Genomic DNA, 9,538 nt, shown 5'->3' with positions numbered 1-9,538 from the left:
TAGGCGATTGGCCACGTGGCCCCCTCTACCCCTCCACACAGATAATGGAGCCTGAGCTAAAGGTGGCTGGAAAGCTCTCTCAAACCGAGGGCTGACGCTGCCCTTTCTCCTGTTACTGGGCTGTGAAAACACGCAGATGGAAATGAGCCTTCTAATGCAAAAGGACTCACCATTGTGCGGCCACAGTGGTCCTGCAAGGAGCACCTGGCAGTCTCTGGAAAATTCTTTTCTGGTATCTGTTTGGAAAGATGATTAGTGATGTGCTTGTTTGTTGGAAAGAAAGGGGTTACTATTTACCTTTGTAATCGATCTATGTTGATTTAATACAGATTTCCAAATGGTACCTATTATTTTTATTGATTTTTAACAAACTTTTTTTTTTTTTGGTGAGGAAGATCAGCCCTGAGCTAACATCTGCCAATCCTCCTCTTTTTGCTGAGGAAGACTGGCCCTGGGCTAACATCCATGCCCATCTTCCTCCACTTTATATGGGACACCACCACAGCATGGCCTGACAAGCAATGCGTCGGTGCACGCCCGGGATCCAAACCTGGGCTGCCAACAGCGGAGCGCACGCGCTTAACCACTACACCACAGGGCCGGCCCCTTTTAACAACAACTTTTTTTAATTACAAAAGTAATACATGGAAAATAAAGAGATCATAAAGAAAGTAAAAATCTTTTATAATCAATCATCCCACATAGGGGTAACTACTCCTGACCATTTTGTGTATGATTTCTCAGTCTTTTTTTTTTTCTATGCATATATATGTAATTTTAACCAAATTAGTACCATATTATTCTTCTTTTAAAAGGACTGGGGATTCTCATTCCACTGGGTTGACTAGTATTTAGTCACACTAAAGTAACTAACAGCTACCTCTTCTGGGGAAGAAATGTGTTTTTTTAATTTGTTTATTAGGATCAAAGCTTGAGGTTATCGTGAAACTCTTGAGATGAATTTCAGGGAACAGTAAACAGGTGAGGAGATCGGAGGGGAGGGGAGAAGGTCTTGTCTGTGTTCCAATGACACCTTTAACTGACTGGCTCCTCCGTCTCTCTGGAGGGCTTCCAGGTGCGGGGCTCCTGCTTGCTTCTGAGAAGGTGCACTCAGCTACCGGCAGGGCTTTGTGACTGGCTGAGGGGGCGGTGGAGGAGGAAGATGACAGGTGCTTGGATGAAACTCAGGAGGAGGTGAGTGCTGGACCTCTGTGTCTGAGGTGCCTGAGGAACCCTCTGAGGATCTGTGGAGCCAGCACTCAGACAGGGCGCACGAGCAGGTTCTGCCCACTTGGAAGCTGGGCTAGTGGTAGGTGCTCAGATAGTTGTGGCTTTCAGCATGGCTGTGAATGAGGCATCCTGGTCCCTCTCGTTCGGGTCAGCGGCCTGAGGAGGCTTAGTCAGGTCTCTCCCCGTCTGGCTTCTGTCTCCCCGCAGCTCAGGGGCTCCAGACTTCTTAGTCGGGACATGGCTCCATTCAGACCTTCAGACCCTCAGGGAGAGATTGTGCGGTGGAGGGAGGGGAATGGGACAGCTGAGCAGGCGGTGGTGCTAGGGAGGGAGAGCTGTGCCTGGAGAATCATCCTTCTCAGCCCCCAAGGCTCCTGCTGAGCTTGTGGTTCTGCGAGGGTCTCTCCGATGGTCTCCGCAGCCAGCCCTGTCTCACAGAGCCAGCCCAAGGTGAGTCGGGTGGTGTGTCACAGTGAGAAGGTTTTCATACCCAATTTGTTTCTCTTGGAGTTCAATGCTGAGAAGTTCTGACGCGTCATTTTTCAGATAATGGGACCTGCATAATCTGGCCTGTTTGGGTGTCTGTCTTGATTGTCAGGAAGCTGGGAACTAAACACAATGAAATATAACCTACCTCCAGTTCTTAGTGGGATCCTCGTCCTCACCACTGAACCACCCCGCTCCGCTGCCCCCGCTACTCGCCCTGCGTCTTCCCTCCACACGCTGTCTAATCCTGACCGATGTCCTGATGTATAATGTCTTTATTTTAAGCGGCCTCAAATTCTTGTTGCAAAAAGGCAAGGTCTAAACTGTAAGTAACCACAGGGCCATAAGGTGCAGTGACCTTCTAGGATAGGAGTCCTTAACCTTCTTGGGTTATGGATCCTTTTGGTGTTCTGGCGAACGCTCCAGACTCCTTGTCAGAATAAATGTGTAAATAGGGAACATACTAAAATGTCTGGACCTATTTATCAGGGCAGCTGGTTACCATCTTAGTTTGACTTCAGACACACTCTGGAAGGCTCACCAATTAAAGCTTCATTGGCCCTACCTGCATAGAATATCAACCCCTGAGACTAAGGCAGCCTCTGCTCATCTGACCCTCACGATAGGCCCACATGGTATTCAGGGGTGGTATTTCCCCATTTACAAGGGAGGGAATTGAGGTCAGTCACACCTGGAGTGAGGGTTGGCAAGAGAGACCCCAGCTTGGGGATCCCTTCTCTAGTTTGATGCTGTTTCCTCTGCATTGCACCTTCTGTTGGAAAACGCATGACTGGCTTTTCTTATCCCAGAACTCTGCGTTACGATTAGGGAGTCATCTGAGTTTCTGCCTTGAAGACACACATCTCTACTGAAATGAAAAGTACCTCTATGTGCAGACTAAGAAATTACAAAATGTCCCCCCTTCCTCTTCGTTGTAGCATATGAAAAATCTCGGGTACAAGCACATTAACCAAAAATCCAGGTACAGTTCAAGGAACTTTTCTATTAAAAAAAGTGAGGGAAGATGACAACTGACACAAATTTCTTGATTCCTGGCACAAAAATTCAGTACTTTACAGACTCCTTTCCGTGGAGGTGACACATGGGTTGGCCTAGACACTGGCTCATGGCTTGTTTGCCTGCCAGTTCAGCTAGCCCTGCAACAATGGAATATTTGTATGAGCTGACGTGTGCTGGCTGGCATTCCTGTCCTGGCCCATGACCATAAAACAATATTAAAAAATCTACACTGGGACTGGCCCAGTGGCATAGTGGTTAAGTGCACGTGCTCCACTTTGGCAGCCCAGGGTTCGCAGGTTCGGATCCCGGGCGTGGACCAACCGGGACTGCTTATCAAGCCATGCTGTGGCAGCGTCCCATATAAAGTAGAGGAAGATGGGCACGGATGTCAGCCCAGGGCCAATCTTCCTCGGCAAAAAGAGGAGGATTGGCATTGATGTTAGCTCAGGGCTGATCTTCCTCACAAAAAAATCTACGCTGAACAAAACACACAGTCAACTGAGGGTTGTGTGGGTTGCACCCTGTGTGAGCATCTCCATGTGCATAGAATAGCTGGGCAAAGGCCCCGGAGAAACAACGGAGGCCAGAGCTGCTTGGCTTTCCTGCCTACCCAGCACCATCTCTGAAGGGCTTTCTCCAGCTCAGAGGATGCAAGGACTGCAGCCTTGATCTGAGTTGGGAGACATCCCCTATTGGATGGACCTGCAGTTTAAAAGGGGAAGAAGGCACAGAAGTGAGGAAGAGGTGATGCTACAGCCCAACAGGAGACCACAGGGTTTTGGGACGTCAGAAGGGAGCAAGATGGCAGAGGTGAGGGAAGAAGAAGGGATAGGGAGGGAAGGAGATCAAAGACTGACTAGGCTGTTTTTCCCTGAGCAAATTCTATGAGGTGAATAAGAATTTTTAGGCCATCCATTCAGGTATGCAAAAAACTTAATTTTATGTGTTTTTTGTTTTTTAACTCAACATTCTCTCTGCTTCAAGTATCTATTCAAGTGATGGAGAAAACAAAGTTACTAGGTAAATAGGGACAGTATGTCTTGTTAAACACAATCATTTCAGGAAGCTTCCCACACCCCACCCTGGCGGGCTGCGCGGTGCAGGGAGACAATGCGATGTTATGACTTTGGAGGTAGGCTCATGGAACCAAGTCTGTGCACGCTGACACCTGCTAAGAGACCGCTGTCCTCATCAAAACCACTTTCCACTGAAATGTCCTTACGTGATGGTTGAGAGACCCTTCAGGTCCACCAGATCTGTTTCTCAGCTAACTCCTGTGACCTTTTCAGAGAAGTCTGGCTTCTCTGTCTTGTCACTCTGGAGCCACTCTGGAAGCTCAGGCTGCCTCAGGCTCTGCCCCGAACACATGTGGCCTCCAAATACACTGCCAAGCTCCATGCTGAGGTGGGGGTCTCTGGACCGTCACCACTTTCCTGGGCCCCTCCTAGAAAAGCAAGGCCCAGAGCTCCTTGGCTGTCTAGGGATCTATTTTCCTCCCACCTCCCTCCCTTCCTGGGCTTTGGTCTGGGGTGGGGGAGCCCAAACGTATCGCAGCCCACTCAGCCCACCCCAGCATCTGATTCTGACCATCCCTCTGCCTCCTGATCCTCCTCCAGGCCAGAGGAAGATTCCTCCCCTGCCCCCTTGCTGAGAAGGAGAGAGGCAAAAGTTCTTCCAAACCAGTACTTATGCCAAAACCTTGAACTTTAAAAGTTAAAAAATATTCTAATTGTTTGGTTTCTCTTTGTGCTTTCATTGTGGCCTCCCTTTCCTGAGGCACAAAAGCCAAGTATGGACTTGGAAGGGCTACAGAAAAACAAAGGGATTGCAGGGCAAAAAAAATCACTTGATAGTTCATACAAGGCCAGATTACGAACTTTAAAGGCCCTAGGATCTAAAAAAGACATGGCATCCCACATGCTGTAATCCAAAATAAAAACATTTAATAAAATAGCATTAACTATAGTCATGCACCGGATAATCTTTTGGTCAACAATGGACCGCACATATGACGGTGGTCCCATTAGATTAGTAACATAGGTGTGTAGTAGGCTAGACCATCTGGGTTTGTGTAAGTACACTCTATGATGTTCGCACAATGATGAAATCACCTAATGATGCATTTCTCAGAATGTATTCCTGTCGTTAAGCAACACATGACTGTATAAAATAAATGTAAAGAATCCCAAGGAGTCCTGATTTTTCTCATATTTTTTTAAACTATCAGATTCCTTCCAAATACGTGTTTTTGTATCTTTGCTTCACTGGTCCTCTTAGCCCATGCTTAGTCGACCAATTGTGTGCCCTGATGTGTGCTGATGACATGATAGCATATCCACCTGTTAAGGGGTGGAAGAAGCAAATCGCAGAGTCCACAGGGTTACCCCTTGTCATTTTCAACGATTGACATTGGACTCACTGTGTTGAAATGCAGTATCCACACAAGAGCCAAGCAGCTGTTTCTTTCAGAGAGAGCACTGAAGGCAGCCAGAGGTGAAGACTGAGAAGGCTGAAGGAAGGCAGGCTGATTCGTGGTGGAATGGTTTTGTCTTCCTGGTAACCAGACCTGGATCTGGGAGAGCTGCAGTACATTGTTAAATATATTAGTTTGCTACTGCTGCATAACAAACTGCCCCAGAAGCCCCTGGCATACAATTATCATTTATTATCATGCTCACAGGCTTACAGACCAGTGGGGCACCTGTGCATCAGGCTGTGGAAGGCTGGTGTGGGCTCTGCTCTCCTTTCATTCTTCTGGGAGCTGTGGGCTAACTAGGGCATGGTCTTCTCGTGGTGGTGGCAGAATTGAAAGAGGGGTGAACAGAAACACAAGAGCCTGGGCTCAGAACTGGTACCCTGTCACGTCCACCCACATTCCATTGACCAAAACAAGTTACACGGCCACGCCCAACATCAGCATGTGTGGAAACATTCTCCACCTTGAATGGAAGGAACTGCTGAGTCACCTGGCAAAGTGTATGGATTCAGGGAGGGGTGAACGGAGACAATAACAGAATTGCTGCTTCAGTTTTGGCACTTTCTATTGAATCTGGGTTGCAATGGAAGAACATCTCTCTTGAGTTGCTACTGATAGAAAGGAAAGACTGGCTGATATCTCTTATGATAGTATGGAAGTCCTTTTGAAAGTTTAATTTAGAAACTAATTTTCATAATGACCAGGACAACATATGTCTGGTTTACTTCCTGTAAATACTGCTTGATTAAATGGTGAAAGAATATTATATGTATATGTGTAGCTACACATCTGTATATAGACAGAAAGGGGTAAAAAAGTGGAATATATCTACCTATACAGAATGTGGGTAAAAAGAGTGTGATAACAAAAATAACAACAAATTGGAGTCAAGAGACAGGGATTCTAGTCCTTACTCTGCTTGTAATTAGTTCTGAAACCTTGTGCAAATCATTTCTCAGTGGGCCTCAATTTCTTCATCTGTGAAATGAGATGATTGGCTTAGATGAGCTCTCAGGGGCTGATCAATTTCAGTTTCCTAAGATTCTGGGATATAGTCACCACTTCATCTGACGACAGACCCCGTTATCTATTGGCTAGCTACACCTACTCTACCTCTGCACTCCCAGCCTCCACCTGACCAGCCCTTTACAAGGCACATGCTTGGTGCATCTCACTCACCAGTGTGGCTATGAGTCAGAGCACTGACTTGCACTATGAACAGGCTGCAGGGAGCCTAGCACTCACAATCAGGCTGCTACAACCTGAGAGGGGATCACATGACTGGGTTCAGGATGATTGGTTCTGACGGTCCTTTCTTCTCAGGGCCTGTGAATGTCACTGTCTCCAAGCTTCCAGTGTTAGAGATGACAGTCTGCTACTAGTCTGATTCCTTTTACTTTGCAAGTATTTATTCTTCCAGATGCTTGCAAAGTTTTTTATCCTTGAAGCTCAATACGTTTTATAGGTTATTCCTCAGTGTATGCCTTTGCCCATAACTCGTGCTAGAACTTAGTGGACCCTTGTAATCTGCAGACTCAAGTATTTTTTCAAACCGTGGAAATTTTCCTCAATTATTTCTATAATTATTTCCTCTCCTCCCATGATGTTGTCTTCTTATATTGGATCTGTCTTCTAAGCCTCTCATCTGCTCCCTCATTAGTTCCATTTCTTTGTCCCTTTGAAATTTGATGATTTCTTCCATTTGATCTTTCAGCCCACAAACATAGTTCACAATATTATCATACTATCTTTAAATTTTTTCATCAAGCTGTCAAATTCAAAAGTAAGGAAGTTTTTTTTTTTTAGTTCCCCAAATAAAAAATTGTGTCTCGTTTTTGTTATTTTGGTCTTTGCAGTGTGGTCTGTTTCCTGTGGCAGTGCACTCGCACCAGAAGACACTTATGCTCGCATCATTCAGAAACATTTGCTGGGCCTTGATGGAAGTACAGAGAATACAGCAATGAACTTGAGAGACCCCCTCCCCTCCCCGCTCTCTTGGCACTTACATCTGTTCCAGGTGGTTTATTTTGCTTTCCTCCCCTGGTTGCTGTATTTCCTCAGGCACTTTCTTCCTTTTGCCTACCCCTGGCTCTGTATACCTTGAGAGGTGGAGCAGCCCCTCATGAAGCAGCAAACTCATAGTTGGTAGGAGCCACCAACCAACCATATACTAACCACCATTGTACTAACCATGACAGACCATCAGAAACTTCAGTTCCTCCCAGGCCAGGAAGATCCAGTTGGCCCTGTGTGTATACACACAGACCTGCACACACGCATGCCACTCCGCAAGTCCTGAGCCTCACTCCCACCTACCTTAAAGGAGACAATACCCTGCACCTGTCCTCCTCTTTGGAGATTCCGGCAGAGTGGGGTTATGCTCCCAAGCCTTGCCTGTGTGGCCCCACTAGCCATTTTGTTCAGTAGAGGTGGGAGAAGGGGAGTTGAGAGGAAAGGACATTAAAGGTGTCCTCTGGCTGTCATCTTCATCCTCTAGTGCTTTTTCAGAGACTTTATAGACAGTCCCCAGGGGCTACTTTAGGGAGCTCTTCCTACAGAGATGACTCACATCAGCATGAGCGAGGTTGAGAGCTGGGGCTGAGACCCCAGGCCTGTGTCAGCAATAGGCTGCCTGTGAGCAGATCCCTTCACCATTCTGGGTCTATACTTCTGTAACTCTAATGTAAGGGGAGCCAGACTAGGTTTCTTAGGTTCCTCCAGCAATACAAATTGAGTGGCTTATGCTCTAAATGCCTAGAGTAACAGAAGAGGCCAGATCGAGTTCTCAGTCCATTAGTCTTACAGATGTTCTGGGCACCACATGGGGACCGTTCCCATGTTCCTCACCAGGACCAGGTGTTGTCATGTTCAGAACTCATGCTCTGTAAATATTCCTTGACTGAGAAAGGGCTAAACTATCTCATGCTTCCAAATTACTTCTATGCTGAGTAGCAGCACCCTCATAGGCCCCGAGACAACCCAAGTTCTCTAAGTCAATCTGTGGTCCAAAGTTTTATGACTCCAGACTGCCTGGGCTTTTGCTAAGATTAGAAGCCTGCAGCACTGGGCTTATTCTTAAGAAACCTAAAACCACCTGAGGTACCCATCAGATATGCAGATTTCCAGGCCTCTGGCCAAATGTGCTGGAGCAGAATCTCTGATGGTGGGGCCCAGGGATCTGCATTTTAAATACATGGCAGGAGCCAGGCGATTCTCCGACACTCCTCTGATCTCCCTTCAAGTTACCTAGCAGGGGCCCTAGGTGAGCTGCAGTACAGGCGTATCTTGGAGATGTTGCAGGTTTGGTTCCAGACCACCGTAATAAAGCAAATATTGCAATAAAGAGCCACACGAATTTTTTGTTTCCCAGTGCCTATCAAAGTTATGTTTACACTATACTGTAGTCTATTAGGTGTGCAATAGCATTATGTCTCAAAAAGCAACGTACATACCTTGATTAAAAATACAACATTGCTAAAAATACAACATTGCTAACCATCATCTGAGCCTTCAGTGAGGCATCTTTTTGCTGGTGGAGGGTCTTGTAAAAAAGGCAGTATCGGGGCCGGCCCGGTGGCGCAGGTGGTTAAGTGCCCACGCTCCGCTGCGGCGGCCTGGGGTTCTCCGGTTCAGATCCCGGACGCAGACCGATGCACCCCTTGTCAAGCCATGCTGTGGTGGCATCCCATATAAAGTGGAGGAAGATGGGCATGGATGTTAGCCCAGGGCCAGTCTTCCTCAGCAAAAAGAGAAGGAAGGATTGGCAGATGTTAGCTCAGGGCCGATCTTACACACACACACACACACACACACACACACACACACACACACACACACACACACACACGCACGCACACAGTATCTGCAAAGCGCAATAAAGCGAAGCAATAAAACAAGGTATGCCTGTAACAGAACAGGTAGTGCCAACATCCTGGTACGGCAGGAGTTTACATTTCTGAAGGGCAGGAGTAGGTGACTCAGCAGGAGAGGGAAGCAGTCTCATTCCAAAAGAAAAATGTGACTAACCAGAACAGTAGTTCTCAAAGTGTGGTCCCTGCACCAGAAGCATTAGCATCGCCTGGGAACTTATTAGAAGTGCAAATTTCCAAGCCCCATCCTAGAGGCTATCCAGAGTCAGAAATGCTGGGGCTGGAGCCAGTCACTGATTTAAGACGACTCCAGGTGATTCTGATGCATGCTGAAATCCATTAAGTGGGCACTTGAGACCTTAGCACATCACTCCAAAGGTCTCTCAGCCTCAAGGTCCCCTAGACTCTGAAGACACCCAAGAGATTTCTGTAAGTTTTTATTAGAAAATGTTCCTCC

The sequence above is a fragment of the Diceros bicornis genome, chromosome 15 (assembly GCF_020826845.1).
Source record: "Diceros bicornis minor isolate mBicDic1 chromosome 15, mDicBic1.mat.cur, whole genome shotgun sequence".
NCBI lineage: Eukaryota > Metazoa > Chordata > Mammalia > Perissodactyla > Rhinocerotidae > Diceros > Diceros bicornis.
The sequence above is the reverse complement of the archived record's forward strand: the minus strand, read 5'-3'. Positions refer to the sequence as shown.